This window comes from Canis lupus, chromosome 13, assembly GCF_003254725.2.
Source record: "Canis lupus dingo isolate Sandy chromosome 13, ASM325472v2, whole genome shotgun sequence".
NCBI classification, from domain to species: domain Eukaryota; kingdom Metazoa; phylum Chordata; class Mammalia; order Carnivora; family Canidae; genus Canis; species Canis lupus.
The window spans coordinates 2,464,137-2,487,790 of NC_064255.1; the positions used below are offsets into that span (position 1 = coordinate 2,464,137).

At 43.8% G+C, this 23,654-nt stretch overlaps 2 long non-coding RNA genes across 2 annotated transcripts; one reads left to right on the plus strand and one right to left on the minus strand.

The window, feature by feature from the left end:
* Positions 1 to 1,176: 1,176 nt before the first annotated feature.
* Positions 1,177 to 7,147, plus strand: LOC112662544 (uncharacterized). Its single transcript, XR_003138641.3, has 5 exons — positions 1,177 to 1,317; positions 1,425 to 2,048; positions 2,400 to 2,521; positions 5,253 to 5,585; positions 6,850 to 7,147. It is a non-coding gene; the product is annotated as an uncharacterized LOC112662544 (long non-coding RNA).
* LOC112662546 (uncharacterized) lies at positions 5,208 to 14,820 on the minus strand. Its single transcript, XR_003138647.3, has 2 exons — positions 11,397 to 14,820; positions 5,208 to 5,315 (listed from the first exon to the last, which is right to left on the minus strand). It is a non-coding gene; the product is annotated as an uncharacterized LOC112662546 (long non-coding RNA).
* Positions 14,821 to 23,654: the final 8,834 nt, after the last annotated feature.

The window sequence follows — 23,654 nt, forward strand, 5'->3', positions numbered from 1 at the left end:
TTTTCTTCTACAGATATTTCACCTTATTCTCTTCAATATATATACGTGCGAAGGGTTACTAAATTATTCCCATTAATTTTCCGGAAAGGGAAATAGTTGCAGGATCCTCTAAGACTTGGATTTCTTTGGAGTTGGCAGGCTTGAGTTCACATTATGTTTTACTTCATACTTCTGATTCTATACTTCTTAGTAATGTAACATTGGGGAAGTTACTCAATCTCTTAAAGCCTTTGTCACTAATCTGTAAAATGAGAACAGTGATGACACCTACTACATAAAACTGTTTTTTTAAGGATTAGATTCAAGTTGAGTGGTTAGTATAGTTCCAAACACTACAGAAAATGTTAGCTATAACCGCAATTATCGTTTCAAGTATTTGTCATGGGCTGAATTGTGTCTGCCCACCACCGGATTCATAGGTTGACATCCTAGCCCCCCGCATCTTAGAATGTGAGCATACTTTTAGATAGGGTCTTCAAAGAGGTAACGAAAATAAAAGGAGGCCATGTGGGTGGGCCCTAGTCCAACATGACTGGAATCTTTACAAGAAGAGGAGACTGATTAGCTTCTAAACACACAGAGGAAACGTCACATGAAGACATAGGGAGGAGGTGGCCGTTTGCGAGACAGAGAAACCGCAGTAGAAATCAACCCCGCTAACACCTTGATCTTGGACTATTAGCCTCCAGGACTGTGAACATTTAACTTCTGTTGTTTAAATCACCTCACCTGTGGTACCTGCTACAGCTGCCCTAGTGAACTAATACTGCCAAAAAGAGCACATTCCTCAATAACAAGTGTAAGGCAAGGAAACTTTCTGAAAGCTACTATGTTCGGTCTGTTTCTATCATTTTCTTGCATGGAAAATCATCCACTGCGTGTTCTACTCTCTGGCCCCCTATGTTGCTGGCTGTGGGGTTTGGCTAGCCGGTGTGCTTAGGCCTCTGATGAAGACAAACATGAAGATCATGTGGCTGTTGTAACCCAGATGCCCCAGGGCATAATATCAACAGCTTAATGATTTGGCATTTGCTAAGTCAATACTGGTTAGAGCAATAGGTCTGGGGTAAGGGAGGCAGAGGTGAATCAGAGTGAGTTTCATAGTTAAACATCACTCCATGAGAATGGCTTGTATTTTTCTACAGGCAGAGCTAAAGATGTTTGCTCATTTAGTGTTATTATGGGAGCAAAATCATGAAACATTATAGATTTTGTTTTCCTTAAACCAGATGGAACCATGGTTTCATTGGAACCGGGAATAATAATGCCCACATGGACGGCTGATTGCTCTTGGCAGACGACTCCTCTGAACTCCAGGTGACTCTTTTTTTGTTTATAGCAATTTGGACTTCCTTTCCATTCCTTCTTCCAAGCCCATCCTTGCTGACGGCTTGTCACTCTACTTTTTCCCTCTGGCATACCAGTGTAGGCCAGATGCGGGCAACTGGGTGGAACTGACAGCAAGAGAATCCAGGTTACTTGAATTGTCTTGCCCTCTTTTGATGAAGCCAAGGCTCAACTCTTCTGGGGACAGGAAGCAACGACTTGCCCCTCGCCACTACCCTCAGGAATTTCTGTGGCCACACCGTACCCCTGAATGCTCCCTCGGTGACTGAAAGCAACTTGTGTTTTGCCGTCGGAGATGGGGAATAAAACCTAAGTCATTAACACGAATGCTAGGGGAGTCCAGGAGGTTGGCTCTCCGTAAGTGAGACCGAGTGTGTGTTTGTAAATTGCAGGTGGTGGGGAGAGCCTCTGGTCTGGGTCTCGGCAGGCCTTTGCGGAGGGTAGGGCAAGTGCGGAGTCCACAGCAGAGTAAGTGCCTGCTTACACTCCTGCTTACACTCGGGGCCTGACTTTTCCCCCCTGGGCCTGTTGCTGCTACTCCTGGGAGCATCTAGCCAGGAGCAGCTGGCAAAGGAGAGTCGTGGTTTACAGAGTCCCCAGCATCACAAAGCAGATGGGCATTTGGAGCGAAGAGACAACAGCTGAGGAGACATCACAGTCACTCGGCTTAAACCTTGTGACCACCCTGAGAGGCAGAGCAGGTACGGTCATCTCTGCTTCCTCAGGTCAGTGACCTGTTGAGGTGTTGGGAGTAGAACCGGGCTGGGGCTCTGAGTCTGAGTGGTGTGGTGATGCTCTATCTGCCCTTGGGTCTTGCCTGGGAGCCCGGCAGCCCTGCCTGGCTGGATCCAAGCCTGGCCTGATCCCCGCTTGGTCAAGGGCGCTCTGGAGACGTGTCACACTTTCACCCACCAGGCCTGCAGCGTCAGCTTCAGTCAGTCCCTGACCACATTGTTTCTTGTATCTCACAACAATTTCATTTACTGAGAACTTTCATTGTTGTGGGCTATCGGGAGGGCTGCCTGGAATGTTCCCTGCACTGTGTTTTCCAGAGAATACATGATCAGGAAGCCCTTTATCTCTGTCAACAAGAGAGATCCAGAGATGGAGCCCAATGGATCACAATGACTTTTTGACCTGTGTTTCCTGTTACATGGTGCATCCAGAGAATGAGGTACAAGAGTATAAGTTGGAGATAGAAGTCCCAAGTCCAGATTTTTCCCAGCTGGGAAAGGTCAAAGTCCAGAAGCTGTGCCCTAGCAACTCTGTGCTCTAGCAACTCCAGTTTTGCCTGCCTTGCTCTGTAGAAATAGCATGTCTTGGTGGAAGCTGCAAAGTCAAACTGCACAAATTGAACTCGGGCCTGTTAGGTGATTATACACTGAGTTTACACTCTGCACCCAAACCTGCTACATCTTGGCCTGCCTGCCTGCTGCTTATACAAAAAGGCGTTCTGAGTACGGGGGTTTGGCCCAGGCAACACTGCCAGGAAAGAAAACCAAGGGTTTCGTGCTGCCTCCCAATCAGTGTGCCAGCGTGCTTGAGCAACTGTGAGAGAGGCCAAGTTCAGATGACAGGCGATCCGTGGGCCTGGAATTCCCCTAGAGGTTCCCATGGAGACTCCCCTGCGAGAGCTGCTCCCACAAGCCCTGGGCTTGAAAGGGGCAGGAGGCGCCTGTGTTAGTGAGGAAGGAGGGTCCAGAGTGTCTGGGTTGGAAGTGGGTGGGTGCCTGGTTGAGGATGGGTTTTGGTAAGAAAAGCAGCTCCTTAAAAAGTCTGCTGAGATGAACATTTCAGATTGGGGATCCTAAGAGGGTAAAGGACTCAGAAGGGTGACTTCCCAGTACCATCCCAGGTGCTCTGGTCACTCTCCCAAGACACCGTTGTCTGAGCCAGAGGTGGCGGAGAAGACGACGGTAGGTCTGCTCATAGGTCCTCCCTCAGGCCCCGAGGCAGCCTAGCTGTTAACAGCTCCCTGCTGCCTCCCAGCAAGGTCCAGCCACAGACTCACAGATCCCACAGACCCCACAGACGTGTCCCCTGCCCTCTCCAGGCCTGGAGTGGGAACGAAGGCTGAGGGGGTCCTCAGTGAGACTCACTGTTGTGCGAATCGGAATGCTTGGACAAGAGACCAGAATATTGTCGGTCTGCTTGCCCAGATACCCTTTGTGCCTACCTGTCCCTTCCTTCATTTATCTAAGTAGAGCTCTCAAGACTGGCTCTGTGTCAGGCTAGATACCAGGCCCTTGGGGTGCAGAGCTGAGCAGGCCAAAGTCGCTGCTGAGCCCCCAGTGTGGAGAAGAAGCAGGCTTGAGCGATTACAGTGCAGTACAGTGCAGCACCCCTGGAGCCTGGTCGCCGTGCTGAAGGATATGCCGGAGAGGAAGGACACTCGACTCAATCATGTGAGATCAGGGAAGACCTCCCCGAAGAGGTGGCAGCTAAGCTGAGACCTTAGGCCTAGTTCAAACCCAGCCCCCACGCCCCCTCCCCTTGGTCTGTCTGGGATGCTTATCTCTAGTTTTTCAGTCCAGCTTGTCTTTCCACATATACCACTCAGCTTCCTCCCTTTGCTGGTCTTATCCTGAACCTCAGATTCCTGCCTCCCCCCCCCCCACATCAAGCCTCTTTTCTCTCTAAATCTTTGTTGGTGTTTACTCTCTGTGCCAGGCACTGGGCTAGGAACCTTATGAAGGTTGCCTCATAGTCACTCTATGAGATAGTGGCATCTGCAAGGGTTCAAATCCCAGCTCAGCCTCCGTGTGGCTCCATTGCCATGACTACACAGTAAGCCTCATGACAGTACACACCCCAGAGTGTCAGTGTCAGGAATAAGTATATTCATATGTGTAAAGTGCTCAGGGTGACATCAGGGGCACCTGAGGAGCTCCATAAGTATTTGCTAATGTGGTGGTAGCTTCCATTTTACAGTTGAGGAAGTCAAGGTTCAGAGACTTTTGTCCCAGAGTTACACAGACGAAAATTGTCAGGGGGCAGGATTTGGAGGCAGGCTTCCTGACTGTATGTCCAGAGTGCCCTTTTCCATGACACATAGCCACATCTGCTCTACGGCTGACTGACACCAACTGTGGTTCAGAGTCCTATCTGCTCCCGGGTCCGAGGCCATGACCTCCTGCCCTGCTGGAGCAGCTGGGCTCCTTCTGGCCCAGCACAGCCTATACCCAGACACTGGCCCACACAAGAGTTGGAGCCCCAAGGCCACTCTTTGCCTGAGCCCATCCACTCGGACTGGCTGTGTTTGTGCAGAGGGAAAGAGGCAGCAGGAGGACAGCCAAGGATGCTGGAGGGCCAGAACAGAGGAAGGTGGAGGGAGGGCCATCGTGGAGGGACAGTGGGGCCAGAGGACAGGGAGGCAGGTGGAGCGAGGCTGGTGGGTAAAGAAGGGTTGCAAGTGAAGGAAAAATGTAGCCTCGTGGAGGCTTTATGCAATAGCTCGTAGACACTGATGATAAACACGGATGAAGATGCTAAGTTTAAGTGGAAATTTCTACAGTTGTTCTAATAGGTAGGTCTCAGAGCCACTCTCTTGGTCTATGTGAGCCCACTCTTCACTCCTGTGGGCCATCTGGTAGGAAGAGTGGTCTCAAGATGGTGAGATTGACCCGACTGGGAGATTGGGTGAGAAGGCGGGGTCCGTGATCTCCGAGTTCGTGCCCTTTCTGTGACCTTGGGGGAGATGACTTATCTTTCCGGAGCCTGTTTCCTCATTGGAAACTAAGGGAAATTTTGCAGTGTCCCTCTGAGAGATATTTTGAAGCATAGTTACAGACCATTTTCCAAATACAAAGTGTCAGATGTACAGCAAGAGTGCTGGCGTTTTGGCAAATCTGCAACTCAAGTTTTCAACTATTTTCAACTATATTTTCACTATTATTTCCATCCAGGAGCATTTTCCTAAAGAGAGGCCAGGTTCATCCCAGTGGATCCAATACTGTATTCATCTGCTCCTGAAAAACAAATATCAGAGTTATTTATTTATTCAAGTTTTGTTTGAGACATTTCACCCTATTATCCTCTGGCTGGACCACTGGACCTGCACTCAGAAATGGGAACCAGCTGACTAAATAAACACTTGCCTATGGAAAAAGAAGCAGGAAACACGTTTCCAAAACGAGTAATATTAACAAACTTCCAAGGGATATACAATCCATAATTAATGACAATTTGGAGGAAAAAAGACATAAAAACTTGGAATTGAAATATGACTCTGAGAACAGGTTGGTGAGAGTTTTTTTTTCTCTCAGTATCTGTCCACCCTTTTTTCTGGCCCCTTTCCCTTCTGACAGCCACATTTATTCAAATTCTTTCTGTAAATGTCTTTAGTCTGAGGATTTAGATCTTGGGGTTCAATATTTCTTGCCTGGACTCCCAGAGTGACCTGTTGATAGGAGCTTATTAAAAAAAATCTCAGTATGTCATGTGACCCAATGTAACTGATTCTAGCTAAACTCACAGGAGGGTTGGTCTTCTGGCAAGGCTGCCTTTGGGGTCGGATTCAGTGACAATGGACCACATACTAGGGCAGACTCCAGTCTAAGAGCCTAGGCCAAGATTCAGCAGGCCTCGGGTGCCTCGAGAATGGGTTTGACCTCCTGGATCTGCTCCTTGAGAGAAGCACTCCATCTAAGTCCCCCGCACCAGCCCCTACAATGCCAAAATTCAGGAGCCATTCACCCGCATGCGCCAGGCTATCATATCACTCTCCAGTCTTTCTCTCAAGTGTGTTTGGGACAGAAATGGCTAGTGACCCCTGAAGAGTCATGGTCTCCTTGCAAGTGAACAGTTGCTGTTGAAAAGCAGCTGACCATAAAGCACTGCATTTCTGAGACTACCCCCACCTTCCCACTACCCACAGTCCTCCCTGGGTGATTCATTCTAGCCAGTGAAATACGAGCCTGAGTGATGTGACATTTTCCAGCTGAGGTGGTTAGGTAGCCAGTGTTTCCCCTCACTTTCTTCCCTCCTTGTAGCACTAAGGTAGCAGCCCGCATCCCTGAGTCACTGTATGGATGAGAAGCCCAGGAGAGCTGCCTGGCCAGGACCATCTGATTAGAGTTTTTATGAGCAGGAAACAAACTTTTGTGTTTGGCTGTTAGTATATTGAGATGTTTATTCCCCCACTAGCCTATACTGACCAAGATCATGCCCGTGCAGCATTGCCCAAATATGCCTTAGGATAAGTGGGATTTCCCCAACTCCTAACTTTCTCTGTGCAGAAGAGTCCAGTCCAGTCCTTCCTATGTCCCTGTGGCCTTGTTGGAGTCTCTGTGAGTCTCTCTCTCTGTCTCTCTCTCTCTCTCTATGCTCCCAAATGGAGCCTCTCTGTGAGGAAACAGTAAAGCGCATGTAGAAGTTAAAAGCATGGTCTATGAGTCAGACTGCTCAGGTTTAACTCCAAACTCCACCACTCACTAACAGGTGAGACCTTGAGCAAATAGTTTAACGTCTCTGGCTTCAAATCCTCTCTCTACAACTTTGCAGAGTCATCATGAAGAACAAATGGAACATTTTGGGTAAAGTACCTGGCACACAATCAACACAGCAAATATTACCCCTACTGGTACTACTTACTGAGCCTGCCTCAGCATCACAGACTGTGCAAACTGAGCAATCCCATTGCTACTCTGGCCTCTCCTGCTTTCTCTTCACACGGATAATTCACACTAAGGACTCATACTTTTCCTTCATGGGTATTTGTATTTTTTCTACCTCTGTCCCCCAGATGTCACCCCTCCTTCTAGTCTACCTGAGATGCTATAATAAATTTACAAACTTATAAGCATTTTGCAAAATAAGTAGGTGGATCCAAAGGAAGTGTCCCCATGTGTGTGTTGAATGAACATTTACCTGCTTCCATAGACGGTGGGTCCCAAGAACTATGGTCCTCATGCATAAGCACTGCCCTCCCTGCCCTTTCCCCATGGTTCAATGTTGCCAGAAGCTTTTAGGGCTTTTGTAATGCAGAAAGTGAAAAGGGGAGATGGATCAGAAGTACCCAGACTAGTACTGGAAAGAGTTTCCTCCAACATTTCAGAGGAAAGAGAAGCTAGAGCATGTCTGGGGTAAGAAGGAAATGGAAGAGAAGAGGACTGTGAGCAGTGCTGCCCAGACATCTCTCTCTTTCACGATGGTCAAGAAACACAAATAAAGCCCTGAAATTAAATAGAGTTGCTCTTCGGGGGCTGGACTGTCTCTTGTGTGTCATGGTCTTACTCTGTGACTGGACCGTAGGGGCCTCAGGGTCATTAGAATAATGACACACTTTTGCATAGCTTGACATTGGTCTTTCAATCAGATCAAGGAGCTTATTTGAAAATTTAAGTCAACACTTGCAGCATTCGTTCAGCTGAGTAACAGGATCAAGGGGGTATATCTGGGGCAACAGGTATAGAAAAGCCATGAGAGAAGCTGGCAGGTTCTTGAGGTGAGGCGGCACCTGTGCTTTGTCCTTAGCTCTGTAAATGCTGAACAGACCAAAAGGAGGGCAGACTGCATGAAGGCAGACTTCCCCAAGCCCAGACTCTCAGGGCGCTCTCCTCCTATTACGATGCATCAAGCAGGGGGTCATCTGAACACGTCAGAGCCTTGACTGTTGGTCTCATTTTAGGTTCTGGTTGGAATTCAGACTCATTCACAGCCTCCACGCCTCTGAGCTCTGACTGAACCTTTCCTCATGGCCTCTGTCGGCATTCTCCCAGGTTGCAGAACCTGGCCTAGAAGAGCTTTAAAGATCATGTAGTACAACTCCCTCGTTTCGGACAGTATGAAACTTGAAATCCCATAGATTTCCTCCTCTAGCGCCTGCTTTGCTAAGCTCAGATGGTCACAGAATCTGAACTTGGCTGGTGGGTCAGAGGGTCAGCATTTCCCTGGAGGCGAAAGAGAAGCATCCTTCACAGCCACAGGGTGGGAAGACCTGGAACGTGAAGTTCCTAAAGAATGTGCACAGGGCCCCCTTCCTCCTGCAGCCCTGGGAGCGGAGGGCAGCAGGCACTCAGGCAGGTAGAGACGCCACGGGCTGCCTGCCCTGCTCACTGCGGCTTGGCGTCCGGTCCAGGTGGCTTCCTGGGGGCGCGGACCCTTACTCAGCAGTCCTTAGCACGAGGGCTCAAAGGTGAGCGGCATGGCACAAGAGCAACCTCAACCCTTTGGCTTAAGTCCCTGTCCTCTATTAAACGCAAATAGCCTTGAGCAAGAGGTGCCGTCCTGGGAGAATAGAGACCTGAGTTCTAGGACCTATTCCCCTGCCAGTCCTGAGAGACTGTGGGCAGCAGCTTTTCCAGAGGGCAGCTTAGGGGGAAATGGGTGTGGAGAGAAGCTGGGAGATTGTGTGCCCTGATGGGGAGCTCTGCTATCCGGCTAGCTTGGGCTGCCCAACACAGAGAGGTCCGCGCTTATACTTAGAGCCCACATGCGACACCCTGGACAACTGCATCCCGAGCCCTTGTTAGGAGGCAGCCCTGCTCCCAGAGACATAAACCATGGATCCAAAGCCTCTATCTTTTGAGAGGAAGCTGGAGAGAGGATTCTGGGATTGCTCCTCTGGCCTGCATGAGACTACGGGATAAGCTAGCCAGAAGGTAGAGGTACCCATTGCGTCCATGGAAATCCCTTGATTACCAAACTAATGCCCCCTGAAGATTTTATACCTTAAACACTGCTTGCCAGTTTTCTCCAGTGGAAGAGGAGATGGCTACAGTTATTTTTGTGGGTTTTTTGTTGCTGTTAATGTTTTTTTACTTCTGAGGGCCCACTCGTTTTGGAGTTTTGAGTTTGAGTTTTAGCCATTTCAGGCAGAGGAGTCATTTTAGCTTGCTTGAGGGAGAGCTGAATTGTGTTAGCCAGAGAATTGTGTTGTAGCTAATACAGTGACTGGTGTATGTTGGCTTTGGGTTAGCTAAGGGGTTGAAGGAAATAGACAATTGCAATGTTTCCTGGCTATCTGCCAACTTTTAAACCCATCTTTGCTTTATTTTGGAAATTCCAGCTTTATGAGTCCTCCTTTCATCAGGAAGAATGCAGAAAATCAGTTCCCAAACTCCTTTGCAATTAGAGCACAGGCATCGGAATCAGAATTACATTGGACTTACAAGTGAGAACTTTAAAGGAAAAGGCTCTGGGTGAAACCCATCTTGCTGTCAAGGAGGCCAGCAGAGGTTTCTTTCAGAAGAAGTGGGACAGAAATTACATCAGTGCAGTGGCGTGCTGGTAGCCTTTTTCCTTGGTGGGGCAGCCACCAAGCAGCAACGTCTTAACCAGGGCAGTTCTGTAGTGTGGATTCAAATGTTGTTCTATGAGATTGGTTCTTCAGGCTAATTCTGTGAGCTAGCCAATTTCATTTTCATAAATTCCTTTCTGCTTATCAGATCAGCCTCTGTGGTTTGCAGTGGAGGGTCCTGAAGGATTCAGCAACCAATTGCTAACTCCACCATCCCTTCTTATGGACACTCTGAGCCCCGACATTGCTAGCCATAGCAGCAGCAAGAGTCTCTTGTCTCAAACCTCCACCCTCCACACATGTTATTTCTGCCTGTAAGATCCAGGCTTCCCACACCTTCCTCTTGGACCTATCCCCTCACATTGCCAAGCCAACAGCCACTTTGCAGCAAATGGATTGGTGAAGAGGTGGTTTGTAAACCCCATGTGACCACATGAGTCACCCTCAGCCTGGTTTCAAAGAGTCAGTCCATCATGAGAGAAGACAAGTCCTTGCTCCTGGAGAGAGAGGCCAAGTGCTCCTCTAGGATGGCTCCCCACAAGGAAGCCACCTTGGGGGTTTCCATTTAGGTTCCAAATGCCTGGCCATCATTCCATTCACAGAGCCTTTGACATCTTCTTGCTTAGATTATTCACCACTAGTCCATGATAGAATCCAAAGAAACGCCCAGTTAGCTAATTTCTGCTTGTTTCCAACCTGAAGTATTTATAGAATGTAAACTCCACAAGGATAGGAATATGTTCAGTGACAGAATAATCCTAGTGGCTAAAACCATTCTTGGCACATAGTGGGGTTCTCTATAAATCACCGTTGAACAAATTGTGAATAAGTGGTTACATTTGTTTATTCTGCAAACTTTCTACCAGATAATGGCCTAAAATATACTCTGGTAGGATTAACAATACAACTTTGGAAATTTGGTATGTCTTCAGAGTTTCACACACACAAAATATTTATATCTGCCTATTCTAGAAACCTATAGCTATGATAGGGGATACCCAGTGTGAAACCATAGTGGAGAAGACTGGTTTACCGCCATGATATTTTTGATACCACCCACTAATTAAAATTTTTTGGCACTTGAAATATTTTTATTTGAGGCAGCCTGCTAACCCCCTAAATCTCTACTATCTGAAAAGCATCTCATCTTTAAAGACAATGAAGGGGCAACTGTGCATATTGACAACTTTGGTTTTCAGCCTCATCTTTAATGCCTAAATAAACTAAACATAAGCCTCCCAGTGATGCCACCATCCTGTACGTGGTCTCTAGGAGATTGTATAGAGTCTCACATTAGAGACATTTTTAGCTGTGGCTGACATCATGCTAAACTATTTGCATGCAACACCACATTTCTCTTTCAAGGTCTTTGAAAGATGTAAGTCACATAATAATCTTCAGTTGACAAAAGAAGAAAGTGATACATTAAATTATTTGCTAGTGGATGGTGGTACCAAGATTCCAATCTAGTCCAGCTGACACTAGAGCCTATAGCCCTAATCATTGAGTATTCTGTATCTGATCCCCTAGAGGGTTTCTGGGGCTCCTCAATGTCTGTATTTGGAAACAAATAGTCAAAGATGATTTTCACCCATAAATATCCAGTTCCCCCTCTAAGTCACAGCACCTACTTAAGGCTCAATGGGAGGCATTATGAGAACTTAGACAACCCAGCGAGAGTCACTGTTTCTAGGATATTATTCTCTAGTCTTACACTCTGATATGCCCCATCTGCACAAATGCAATTTTTAAAACCAAGTATCTCTAGAAAATGTTCTGTGCACTCATTCAGCAGAATGCAAAGACTCACCCTTCTATCTTATCTTTTTGGTCAAATATTCTGTTCTCTTGTGTCACTCCAAGTGGATCCAATTTTGCAATTTCTCTGACGGAAAAGTTCTGGATTGCCAAGTGACTTCAGTGGTAAAGTCTTGACAGCAAAACCTTTTGTTTCAATTTGCCATAAGGAAAAACTTGGTCACATTACATCAGCTGTTTCAGACTTATCTTCTGTTTGCTGCAGAAAGTTTGCTTGAATAGTTTAAACACTGGTGAAAAGTGGAGGGGGGTGAGCAGTGAGATGGAACACCGCCTAGTTTCCAATCCTTCACCTCTTATCCATCAAAGGAAGAAAGAAATTCAGAGACTATTTTAAAGATAACAGACTCTCAGTCATAGAGCTCTGTTATAGTGAGCTGTGAATAAATGATTTTTCAGATGCTTCAAACATACTACTGTTTGTGGAGAAAGATTTTCTTCCTTAAAATTTGTTTTTATCATGATAGTAATGCTTGTGTGAAAAGGCAGTTAAAGAAAGTCATCAGGAAAAAGAAAAAGAAAAAAGACATCTAGTAAAATCTAAATTACCCTCTCCATTTCATGAATCCATTCTCTAGAAATAACAGTATTAAAAATGTTCTATTTAATTTTCTACTAACATATAAGCACAGATACATATATTTTATAGTATTTGTATATATGACAAGCTTTATGTCATTGTTCTAAGGCCCAAATGTAAGATAGAATTTTTTTAGATTAAGTTAGCTGATAGAAGTCCCTATCTAAAAGTCTCTTACCTACACCTCCTTTTTTTTTTTTTTTTACAAGTATGATATTTATGGACATTTCCCTTCTTTGGACAGTGCACTGAGAATCCAGAGATGAAGTGAATGTTGGCCTAAGCTATTTCTGTAACTAGAACTTGTGGAGAGATCTAATTGTGTTCTATCCTGCTACCTAAAGTCAAACCTGAAAATCCAAACCTGAGTTTATAGCCAACACTGGTGTAAATAAAATGAAACCAAAAAATTTTCAACCCAGAAAACAAACAAAAAGCCCATTAACACAATTTCCATTTCTGGGGTGCTTGGTGGCTCAGTCAGTTAAGCAACCTACTCTTGGTTTCAGCTCAGAACATGATTTCAGGGTCGTGAAATCTGGCTCTGTGCTTAGCTCAGAGTTTGCTTGCGACCTTCTATCCCTCTCTGTCTGCCCTTTCCTCTGTTCTCTCTCTCTCTTTCCCTCCCTCTAAAAAAATAAATAAATCTTAAAAAACACACACACAACAATTTACACTTCTTTGCCAGAACAGAAAGTCATTGTCAAATAAAGGATATTAATGCTTAAGTTTGGTAGACAAGCAAAGTAACCAAGAAGAAGAAACCAAGCCCAGCTGAGCCATTTGTAGAGGGGTGAACCATTCACTTCCCACCCGCACAGGGAGGTTGCTAAGTGGAATCTATCATTCAATGCCCAGCAATGGAACGGAGCCAAATGTTCCCAGGGAGGGGGCTTTCTCACTATCTTGGGCTCACCTAGGAAACCAGATCTTAATAAAGTTCCTGATTACTTTGCCATGTCCACAATTTAGCCTTTTTCCTGGAATGGGAGAACAGCTGAGAATGTCGGGCAAGTCCTCCTTGCTCATATGATTCCCCTCTTTTGGTTTCTTGTCCACTCTTTTTGAAACCTGGGACCAGTTCCAGTCCTTATTTATAAGGGTGAGACCAGCAATTTAGTTTCAGTTTGATTTATCCCAGTACCTAACCCAGGATGGAGTTCAAATAAGAATTTTATAAACACTTTCTCATGCTAACATATGTGTCTTGCAATCAAGATATCTGGACATGATATTAAACAAACATTACCCACCACAAAAACTAGTTGGATCCATTTGTGGTTCCCTTGGCCCTGGGTAGTTCCTTCTTTAAAGGTTCTGGCCTGATACCTGCGGGAAGTAGCTTTTGACCTCAATAGGCTGCTGGCACGGTGAGTTAAAGCATCCCTGAATCATTTTCTGTTTTTCTCAGACCTGTAATATGACGCTGGAAGGCCCAGCCCCTCCCTAGTGGGTAGTTCAACATTCTTCCTCTGGCACTAAACTTACTTTATGACAGTTTCTGTTGAAATTCTTTTGGTTGGCGTGGGGAGGAAGCAGATTCTCCACAAAACAATGCAGGATCAGGATGTTGATTTTCCTCATTCGCTTAGAGGTCCTGGATATATTTGGGAGTGGGCTTTCTGAATGCCATCCTACAGGACCTTACTGCCCATGACCTCTTGGAAAAGTTTTCCACCCTCCATAATACTTCCAGCTACCCTGAACATAAGACAGAGAGGATGCAGTGGTTGATTCTCTAGCATTCTCTCACCAAAGGTTCTATACATTGTTCTTATGTTACCCACAATCCTATCATTGCCAATAGTAGCAATAGCTAATGTTTACCAATCACTCGCTACATATACAAGGAATTTTAAGCCTTTTCCATGCATAGTCTCATTTAGTTCCCGTAACCCAGTGAGGTGACTGGTGTGTATCACTGTTACTCTGTTTTGCAGACAGGGAAACAAAGGAGCATTTGGGCAAAAAAAACTTGCTCAAGGCCATTCAGCTTATAATGGGCAGCACCACCACTAATCCTGGTCTGTCTGGCTTCAAAATCCATGCTTTTAGTCATGACCCTAAACTATCTGTCAAGTCAGAGTTGATGCTAAGGAAAAGGAGTCCCAGTTTTATAATTGGCACTAGGCATGGTGCTAGGTCAGAATCAAATGCACAGTTCTTACTCCATTCTTACGCCCCTTTCTTATGCTCATCATCTCCCAGGCAGGATGTTGATAAGCACAGGACTCCAGATGGACAAGGTGAAAGAGTAAAGGAGTAGTTTAAAGATGCAGAGCAGGAGGCAGGGAGAGAGGACAGGCAAGGGTGGGAAGGATCCTCCTGTGGGCATAAAGAGAGAGAAAGTCCTCTGAACTCTCTAGAAGGAGTCAGACAGGGCCTACCCACTGAGGGAATGAAGATTTTAGTGTTTCCAATAGGATCAGTGTTTTGACTGTGGGTTCAAGGAAGTCCAGCCACCAGCCCCAGACACCTAAGGCGATGGGAGGAGCAGAAATGGCCTGGTGGCCTCCACGGAGGGGGTAGCCAGTCCTCCTAATGTATCTCAGCCTTTGCAGTCTTAAAGAGGTGTGCTTTTTGAAAGTCGACCAGACTCCCCAGCCCTGTGTCCAACCTTAACCATCCAAAAGAAACTCACAGAAGCCTCTCCCACCCACACTACCTCAATCACATGTCAAAAGAGTGCACCAGTAAATATCCTCAGCTTGCTGCCCATAGGTGGTAAGGGCAGGGTGCCTGCCCCAGCAAGGTCTCAGGTTACCAAGACTTTCCCTCTGCACCCCCATTCAGCGGGACATTTTTCATGCCTTACAAGTTTTGGTATAAATAATTAAAACTAGGTTAGCCTTGTCAGAACTAAACACATGCAGCTGCAATATGATACAGCTTTTCGAGGGCGGGGGTAGGGAGGGGCTGTGTGTTTGTTTCTTGCTGATACATAACCCTTGCCCAGTGTATAAGTCCACATTCCAGGGGTCATGTTCCCGTATCTGTTGGCAGAAATTAAAAGCACATAACTATCAGCTTCACCCCCTTCGACCAAACAGCTACCTGGACCTTGGGGCAAGCTGGCACCGCCAACGTGCAGCTGTGGGCAGTAAACTGTGTGTCTAGGTTAATATTGGCTTATGTTTATATCTTCCCTGATAGGTGGATGGAATTTGCCTAATGATTGTGTTTCCCTGAAAAGTTAATCAATGTCTAAACAAGCCAGTCACAGACCATCACAGAGGTGTGGTGAGATTGGACTCTGAGCACTTGTTCCCAAGGGACCATGTCCCTGGGGTCAGAGCAACAGGAAAGCTGCAGTGAGCCATGCATGTGACCTGACAAGGCCCTGGGCCTCCATTGCTGCTGGGCTCTTGTACGCATTATGCAAAGCTCTAGAATCTCAACACAAGAGATGCACCTCCTGGGCATCACGTGACCGGTCTGACCAAGGTGCCTGGCTGTAGCTTTCTTTAGGCCTCTTCATCACCGTGACCAGGGGACCTTTTTGCCAGCTTCATCAGGGCCGTTCATCTCAGAGTTGTCAGCCAGAGGGGCACTTGCATCCATGCAAACATGTACTGAGCATACATCATGTGCCACATTTGGATGATACTGAAAGGAAAAAAGTGACTGAAATCCCAGCCCTAGAGCAGCTGACAGTTGAGAGAAAGGAAACAAAAAAGGCAATTACAATTTGGTATATGACACGCTTCATGAGGGAGTCTGCCTCCCTGAACACAGCCTGGGGGATCAGGGATGCTTCCTCAAGGAGAAGAATAAAATAGCAGAACCCAGACGGCAGATGAGGGTTTGCCAGGTTGGTGGGTCCTCAAACACATCCACATCCTAATCACTAAAACCTGTGAATATTACCTCATCTGGCAAAGGGCACTTTGCAGATGTGATTAAGTTAGGTATCTTGAGATGAGAGATTATCCTGGGTTATCTAGGTGGCCCCAAATGATTTTTTTTTTAAGATTTTATTTATTTATTCATGAGAGACACACAGAGAGAGAGAGAGAGAGAGAGGCAGAGACACAGGCAGAGGGAGAAGCAGGCTCCATGCAGGGAGCCCGATGTGGGACCTGATCACGGGATTCCAGGATCACGCCCTGAGTTGAAGGCAGGCACCAAACCTCTGAGCCACCCAGGCGTTCCAGTGGTCCCAAGTGTAATCACAAGTGTCTTTATAAGAGGGAGACAAAAGGAGATCTGACCTTAGCCAAGGAGAAAGCAAGCTGACCACAGAGCAGACTGGAGTGATGTGCTTTGAAGATGATAGGAGCTGAAAAAACAAAACAAAACAAAACAAACAATGAAATGGATTCTCTCTTCAGAGCCTCCAGAAGGAACCAGCCCAACCAATACCTTGACTTTAGCCCAGTGACACAGATTTTAGACGTCTGGCCTACTAAAGATTAAGAGAATAAACTTGTTTTGAGCCACTATGTTTGTGGAAATTTGTTACAGCTGCGATGGGAAACTAATACAGCAGGGGTGGGGTTTAGAGAAGCAAATGGCCCAAGCAGAGGACACAGTATGGCAAAGGATGGGTATGACAAATCTTAGGACTGTAGCTGGAGGACTGTGTTGGTGTCAGGGAGTGGAGAGAATGGTGTGGTGAGAGTTCAGATTGCAGAGGTGCTTAAGGTCAAGACTCTGACCCTATAAGTCACATCACTGAACTAGGGTTTCTTCTGAGGGTGCTGGGAGTCATTAAGAGCATTTTGAACAGGAATGAGATCAAATGGTGACAAAGGAAGATAACTCTGGGTAGCAAGGTAGAGTCCCAATTGAGGAGGGTGGTGTGGCCTAAGACCAGAAGGGAGGCTGCAGGCTACATTCAGTCCTGGGTCTGTGGCTCTAGTAGCTCCCATTGGATTTCCAAGCTCTCCTCCAAAGTTCCAAGGGACCAGATCAACTTAATTTCATTCAATTAAATACTGAATCATTCCTGTCTTGTACAGAAGTGTCCAGGTTTGTCCTTTATAGTAATTGCCTACAAATAACACTGTGTTAGGCTTGGGTTTTTGAGATATAAAATTAGGCTATGCAGGTGGATTGTTCCAAATAGATCTTATGTAACTATAATGAGGAACCTACATAACTTGTGATAGCAGCTGGGCCTGGAACTGGTGGGCTAAGATTTGAGGCCCGTGTTTCTATGTCTTTAGCAGATTATATCGGCTACTGTTGATTGATGCTGTCTGGTCTCTGGACCCTCCTAAGGTGCCATTTTGGTGTCTGCACCAAAATCCAGATTTTCTTACACTCTCCTAGATGCCTCTAGACAGAACTTGATACAAACCTAAATCCCTGCAGGAGCCAGTCAAAAGATAAACAGAGAATGGTGAACCCTGTTCTGCCTAAAAGCATTTGAATTCAGATGATTAAAAAAATACATCCCATGCAGCCCAAGGCCAACTTTGCAACCTTAATGAAACTAAGCCCCTTTCAAAATCAGCCTTCTCTCACAGCTTTATCAAGGCCCCTTTTAATTAATTAATTAATTAATTAATTTTTATTTTTTTTTAAAGATTTTATTTATTTATTCATGAGAGACACACACACAGAGAGGCAGAGACACAGGCAGAGGGAGAAGCAGGTTCCATGCAGGGAGCCCGATGTGGGACTCGATCTCGGGACCCCAGGATCACGCCCTGGGCCCAAGACGGCACTAAACCGCTGAGCCACCTGGGCTGCCCTCAGGGTCCCTTTAATAAAGGGAAACCCACTGCTGTGGCTTTTCAAAAATTTGATTTTTAGTATGGGAGGAGCTAGAGAGAGACAATCTGAGTGAAGCAGGTGCCAGAATCTTCTTGATGTATAGGCTTGAGCAATTGAGAATACCAGCCCACCTCCTCCTGGCCACCCCAGCTGCAGCAGCCAAGGTTAAGATAAAGTTTAAAGGACATTGTTAATAATAAATCCAATCACTTAGGAGAAGTCATTAGTTCAGAATATGAACTCAAGACTGGGGTGTATGACCAAGGAGAAGAGCATTTGAGAGAACCGGCTCTTCTTCCTGGGTAACGGGCAAGGCAAGCTCTCATTTCATTGAAGGATTCAGGGTAGTGAATGAGGGAAATGGACAACTGAGTAAATTAGCAAAGAACAAGAGGCCTAGAGCTGTAATTTTCTGACTTTGTTTATAGTTTTGAGATCTTCAGTCTGCATAACTATAAAATGGTACTCATTAACTTTGCCCCAAACTCGGTGCACCAAAAAGTTTACTGAAATGAGAAGTGAAATAATATCAGTAAAACCTGGCAGGGTTGGCTTATTTATTATTTGCCATGAAAGAGGCATTCCTCCAAGATCTTCACATATGAATTTATTTAAAACTCACACCAAATCTAGGAGATACTTTGGGATGATACCAATTTTAAAGGTGAGTAAGCTGAGGGATAGCGAAGACAAGTACTTTGCACAAAGTCACAGTAGCCAGAGCAGGGATTCAAACCCAAGAAGTTGAGCTACATAGTCCGGGATCTTAACTACTATTGTGTTTTACAACCTTGCTAGAAAAGAAAATCCAAATGACTGCCCAGTAACTGCCTCCAAAAAGTAGTAAAAGTAATCAAGATAGAGTTCTGTATTCCAAAAAAGGTGTAACAGTTTATATTAGACCAAGCCTAAACAGATGTCTCTCTGATGACAGTGACAAACTCTGGACAAAGCATAAAAAACAAGGAGCCACTAGAGCATGTGTGAAGCCACTAGAGAATGACCATAATTAAGCAGAAACCAGAGGGGAGTTGACACATGCAAGAAAAAAATGAGTATAGGTGAGCTTCCTTTTTAACATTTTTTAAAATGGATTTTTAGCTAGCGGTAACCCTGATAAGTCAGGTGTGCAAGGTAACTATAATTTGGAAATTAACTGGAAACCATACTGGCTTGAAGAATCAGATAACTGAATTTGGGGCTGCCAAAGCATCTATAAAGTAAGGGGGAAACCCTGGAAAGGAAAGAGCCAAAGAGAGGGAACCCCAAATTCTGTATATAAACTCTGCTCAAATCTGGCTGACCTCTTAACTACACACATATATAGGGCAAACTCCAAGCAGTTAAGCTAAGGCTAAAAGATCCAAACAAAGAATGCAGCTGCTGTCCAATGGAGGGGAGATAGAGTTTGAAGTTTGAGTTCAAACAAGTTAGGAACCTATTAAAACAACAATGACAATAAAAGAATGTAAAGAAAATAAGTTCACAATCAGTGAAAATATTTGAAATTCTAGCAAATAAATAAAAAGTATTAAAAAATAACTTGAAATTCTGGAACTGAAAAAATACAATTTTTTTTTTTAGATTTTTAATTTATTTATTTATGAGACACAGAGAGAGAGAGAGGTAGAGACACAAGCAGAGGGAGAAGCAGGCTCCTCGCAGGGAGCCCGATGTGGGACTGGATCCCAGGACCCTGGGATCATGCCCTGAGCCAAATGCAGATGTTCAATCGCTGAGCCACCTACGCGTCCCAAAAAAACACAAATTTAAACTACACTGAATAGGCTCAAGAGAAGATTGGAGATGACAGAAGAAAGTGTCAGTGAATTAAATGATATACCAACAGGAATTAAGCAATCTGAAGAACAGAGTGAACTGGGGTTAAAAAAATAAGCAGGTGATCAGAGAACTGTGGGACAGTATCAAAAGATCTATTATATGTTACTGGAGTTCTAGAAGGAGAGGAGAAAATGAGACATGAAGAAAATGTTTGAAGAAATAATTTCCAAAATTAATTCAAATTTGATGAAAGACATAATATTATAGATGCAAAAATATAAACAAACCCCAAGTGATGGGGTTAAATAAAAGGAAAACCACATGTAGGTATGTACTCTATCTTAGCTAAAAACCAAACATAAAGAGAAAATCAGCTAGAGAAAAATGTCACGGTACAGGTAGGGACTAACAATATAAATGATAGCTGATTCATTCATGAAGGACAGAAACAGTGGAGATCAGAAGTCAGTAGGTCCTCTCTATAGGGCTGGAAGAAAAAAACCCTGTCAACCCAGAATTCCATATTCAGAAAAATACACTTGAAGAAATGAAGGTGAAATAAAGGCATTTCCATATAAATGAGAACTAAGAGAATTAGTCATCAGCAGACCCAAACTACAAGAAATGATAAAGTTCTTTCATGCTGAAGGGAAATGATACCAGATAGAAACTCAAATCATCAGTAAGGAATGCTATAAATGCTAAATATGTGGATACATGTAAGAATATGTTTTTCTCTTAATATCTTTAAAATACATACAAGTATTTAGAGCAAAATCTGTAACATTATATATCTTGTAAAGTACATAACATATGAAAATGTAATACGTATGACACCTGGAGCATACAGATGAAGGCAGTGAATAAAACTATATGGTTGCAAAATTCTTACATTTTTGTGAAGTGGTACAATATTGACTCTAAGTAAATTGTAGTAAGTTGAGGATATTTATTATTATCTGTAGAGCACTTACTAAAAAAACAAAAAACAAAAAACAAAAACTAAACCTAATGCAAATAGGGATAGCTAAAAAGTCAGTAGATAAATTAAAATGTAATTCTAAAAAAAACAAAACAAGCCTCCACCTCCAACCACAACTACCTCCAAAGAGAAAAAAGAAAAAAAAAAAAAAAAAAGATTGGATAACCTAAAAGCAACGAACACCCACATCAGTACATTAATTACATTAAATATAAATTGACCAAAATGCTCCACTTAAAATTTAAAAATTATTAGACTGGAAAGAAAAAAGGAAGAATCCAATTTTTTTTAAAAGCTTCTCTGCTTTTATTTTTCTTTTTAAGATTTTATTTATTTATTCATGAGAGACACAGAGAGAGAAAGAGAAGCAGAGACACAGGCAGAGGGAGAGGGAGAAGCAGGCTCCACGCAGGGAGCCTGATGTGGGACTCGATCCTCAGACTCCAGGATCACGCCCTGGGCTAAAGGCAGGTGCTAAACTGCTGAGCCACCCAGGTATCCTGGGAGAACCCAATTTTGTGTTGTCTATAAGCACAATGTAAGTGTAAATTCAGAGGCAGTTTATAAGAAACATGGAAAAAGGTATATTAACACTATTTATAAAATGAACTTATTCTATGAGATCATCATAACCCAGATACCAAGACCAGGGAAAGCTATTACAATAAAAGTAAAACACATACCGATATTCGCCGTGAACGTGGGTACAAAAACCCTTAATTAAATATCAGCAAGCTGAATCTCAAAAATAGAAGAACTTCATTAAACACAAGCAAAAGATGTGAACAGATACTTCACAAATATACAACCACCAACCAATAAGCATATGAAAAAGTACTCAACATCGTTAATCATCAAGGAAATGTAAATTTTTTAAAAAAGATTTTATTTATTCATATGAGATACAGAGAGAGGCAGAGACACAGGCAGAGGCAGAAGCAGGCTCCATGCAGGAGGCCAATGTGGGACTCGATCCCAAGACCCCAGGTTCATGCCCTGAGCCAAAGGCAGACACTCAACCGCTGAGCCACCCAGGTGTCCCGGAAATGTAAATTTTTAAAAAGATTTATTTATTTATTTATTTATTTATTTATTTATTTATTTATTTATTTATGAGAGAGAGAGATAGCATAAGTCCAGGAGGTGAGGGGGAGAGGGAGAGGGAGTAGCAGGCTCTCCACTGAACAGGAAGCTGGTTGTGGGGCTCCATCCCAGGGCCCTAGGATCATGACCTGAGCCAAAGCAGATGGTTAACTTACTGAGCCCAGGTGCCCGCATGGAAATGTAAATTAAAATCACAATGATATACCACCACATATCCACCAAAATGGCTTAAAGTAAGATGACTGAAAACACTAAATGTAAGGATGTTAAGAAGCAACTAGAACTCTCCTACAGTATTAGCAGATGTAAAATAGTTCAAATACTTTAGAAAAAAGATCTGACCAGTTTCTTATAAAATTAAACGTATGCCTGCCCTACATCTCAGCGATCTACTCCTAAGTATTTACCTGAAAGAAATGAAAATATATATATATCCATAAATGCCTTATAAAAGAATATTCATAGCAGCTTTATTTATAGTTGCTGAAAGTGAGAAACAGCCAAAATGTCCATCATCAAGAAAATGGGTGAACAAACTATGATATATTCATACAAATGGAATAATATCAATAAGATAAAAGAGTTTAGTAATAAATGCAAAAAGGATGAATCTTTAGCTTAGTGACAAAAGCATTACGCAAAAAAAGTATGTGCTGTATAATTTCATTTATATGAAGTTCTAGAGCAGGCAAAACTAAGGTTTTTAAAAAATCAGAATAACACTTGTTCTGGAAGTGGAGATAGAGATTGAGTAGGAAGAGATATTTGGAATTCTTTAGGTAATGGAAATATTGTATATCTTCATACGGGTGTGAGTTACACAGGGAGATGCATCTGTCAAAACAAGTTGATTGGTACACTTATGATTTGTGCATTTTGGTTTTTGTAAATTCTACGTGAAAAAAAGATCTACAATAATAAGCTTTAGCTGATGATATGCAATCTAAAATGTTTATTGGTGAGGAATGCTGAGGTCCATAACTCACTAGAAATGTATCAAAAATAAGATGGAGGGTTCTTTGGATGGATGGATAGATGGATAGATACATGATAAAGCAAATATTGCAAAATGTTAACAAATGTAGAATCTAGATAGAGGGTATACGACTGACCATTGTATAGTTCTTTCAACTTTTCTGGATTTTGAAATGTTTTACAGGTTGATAAAAAAAAAAAAGAGTAGAAATAAAGTAGGGGGAGAAAAGTGAAGAGAGGGTCTTGGATTCATAGACAATCAAAGGCATAGATGAGGGAATGTTGAGGTATATTGAAATGTCTGGGGGCACTGTTTCCAAATTGGATAATCATGAAAATATCATGGAGAGCCTTAAGAAATATGGATTTCTCAGCTCCTCTCCTAGAAGTCCTACTTTTGGACTGATCTGGGAATATTTTCTAAAAGCTCATCGGGTGATCCCTGATAACCACCCATCTTAGGAACCATTGGACTAAGAGGCCAAAGTTACTTTTAGCTGCAAGAAGTACCGTGAAAGATACCGTGTAAAAGCAAAATCAAGTAATAATTTCATTTTTGGCCATCTCTGTTCATCTGTTAAGCTTGTACTTTGAAAACAGTTTTATACTGAGAAATAATTAGCAGCAGGTTTCAGCTCATTGCTAGCCCACGTATAATGTCATCAGGTGTCAAATGTGGGCGCTCCTCATTTACCTACTCAAAGGAGTAGTGATGATGTCACTCTCAGCTGAAGATAAACTGGACTTCTAGGTGGTGCTGAAGATTGCAACAGATGTGAGTGGTGACAGGGGGTTCATCATGTGGGATCTTGAGCCTAGAGAGGGCTGGCTTGGTAGGGAGGTATCATCTCCCTGCCCCCATCCCCACAGCAAGCTCACTTTGACTTCTAGGTAGTTTCCCAGCCTGGAGATCCGCACCCCCCACCTCTTCTCCCTTTATCCCAATCCCTCAAAGTCATCAAGATTCCCCTCTCTACTAAGACTTCCCCAACTCCCATGGAGCAGAGTCTTATTGCATTGATAACCTGCACAATTCCTAACCTGTAGTGTTCCTTTTTTTTTTTTTTTTTTAAATCAGAGTGATTATTCTTTCACATCCCTACTTT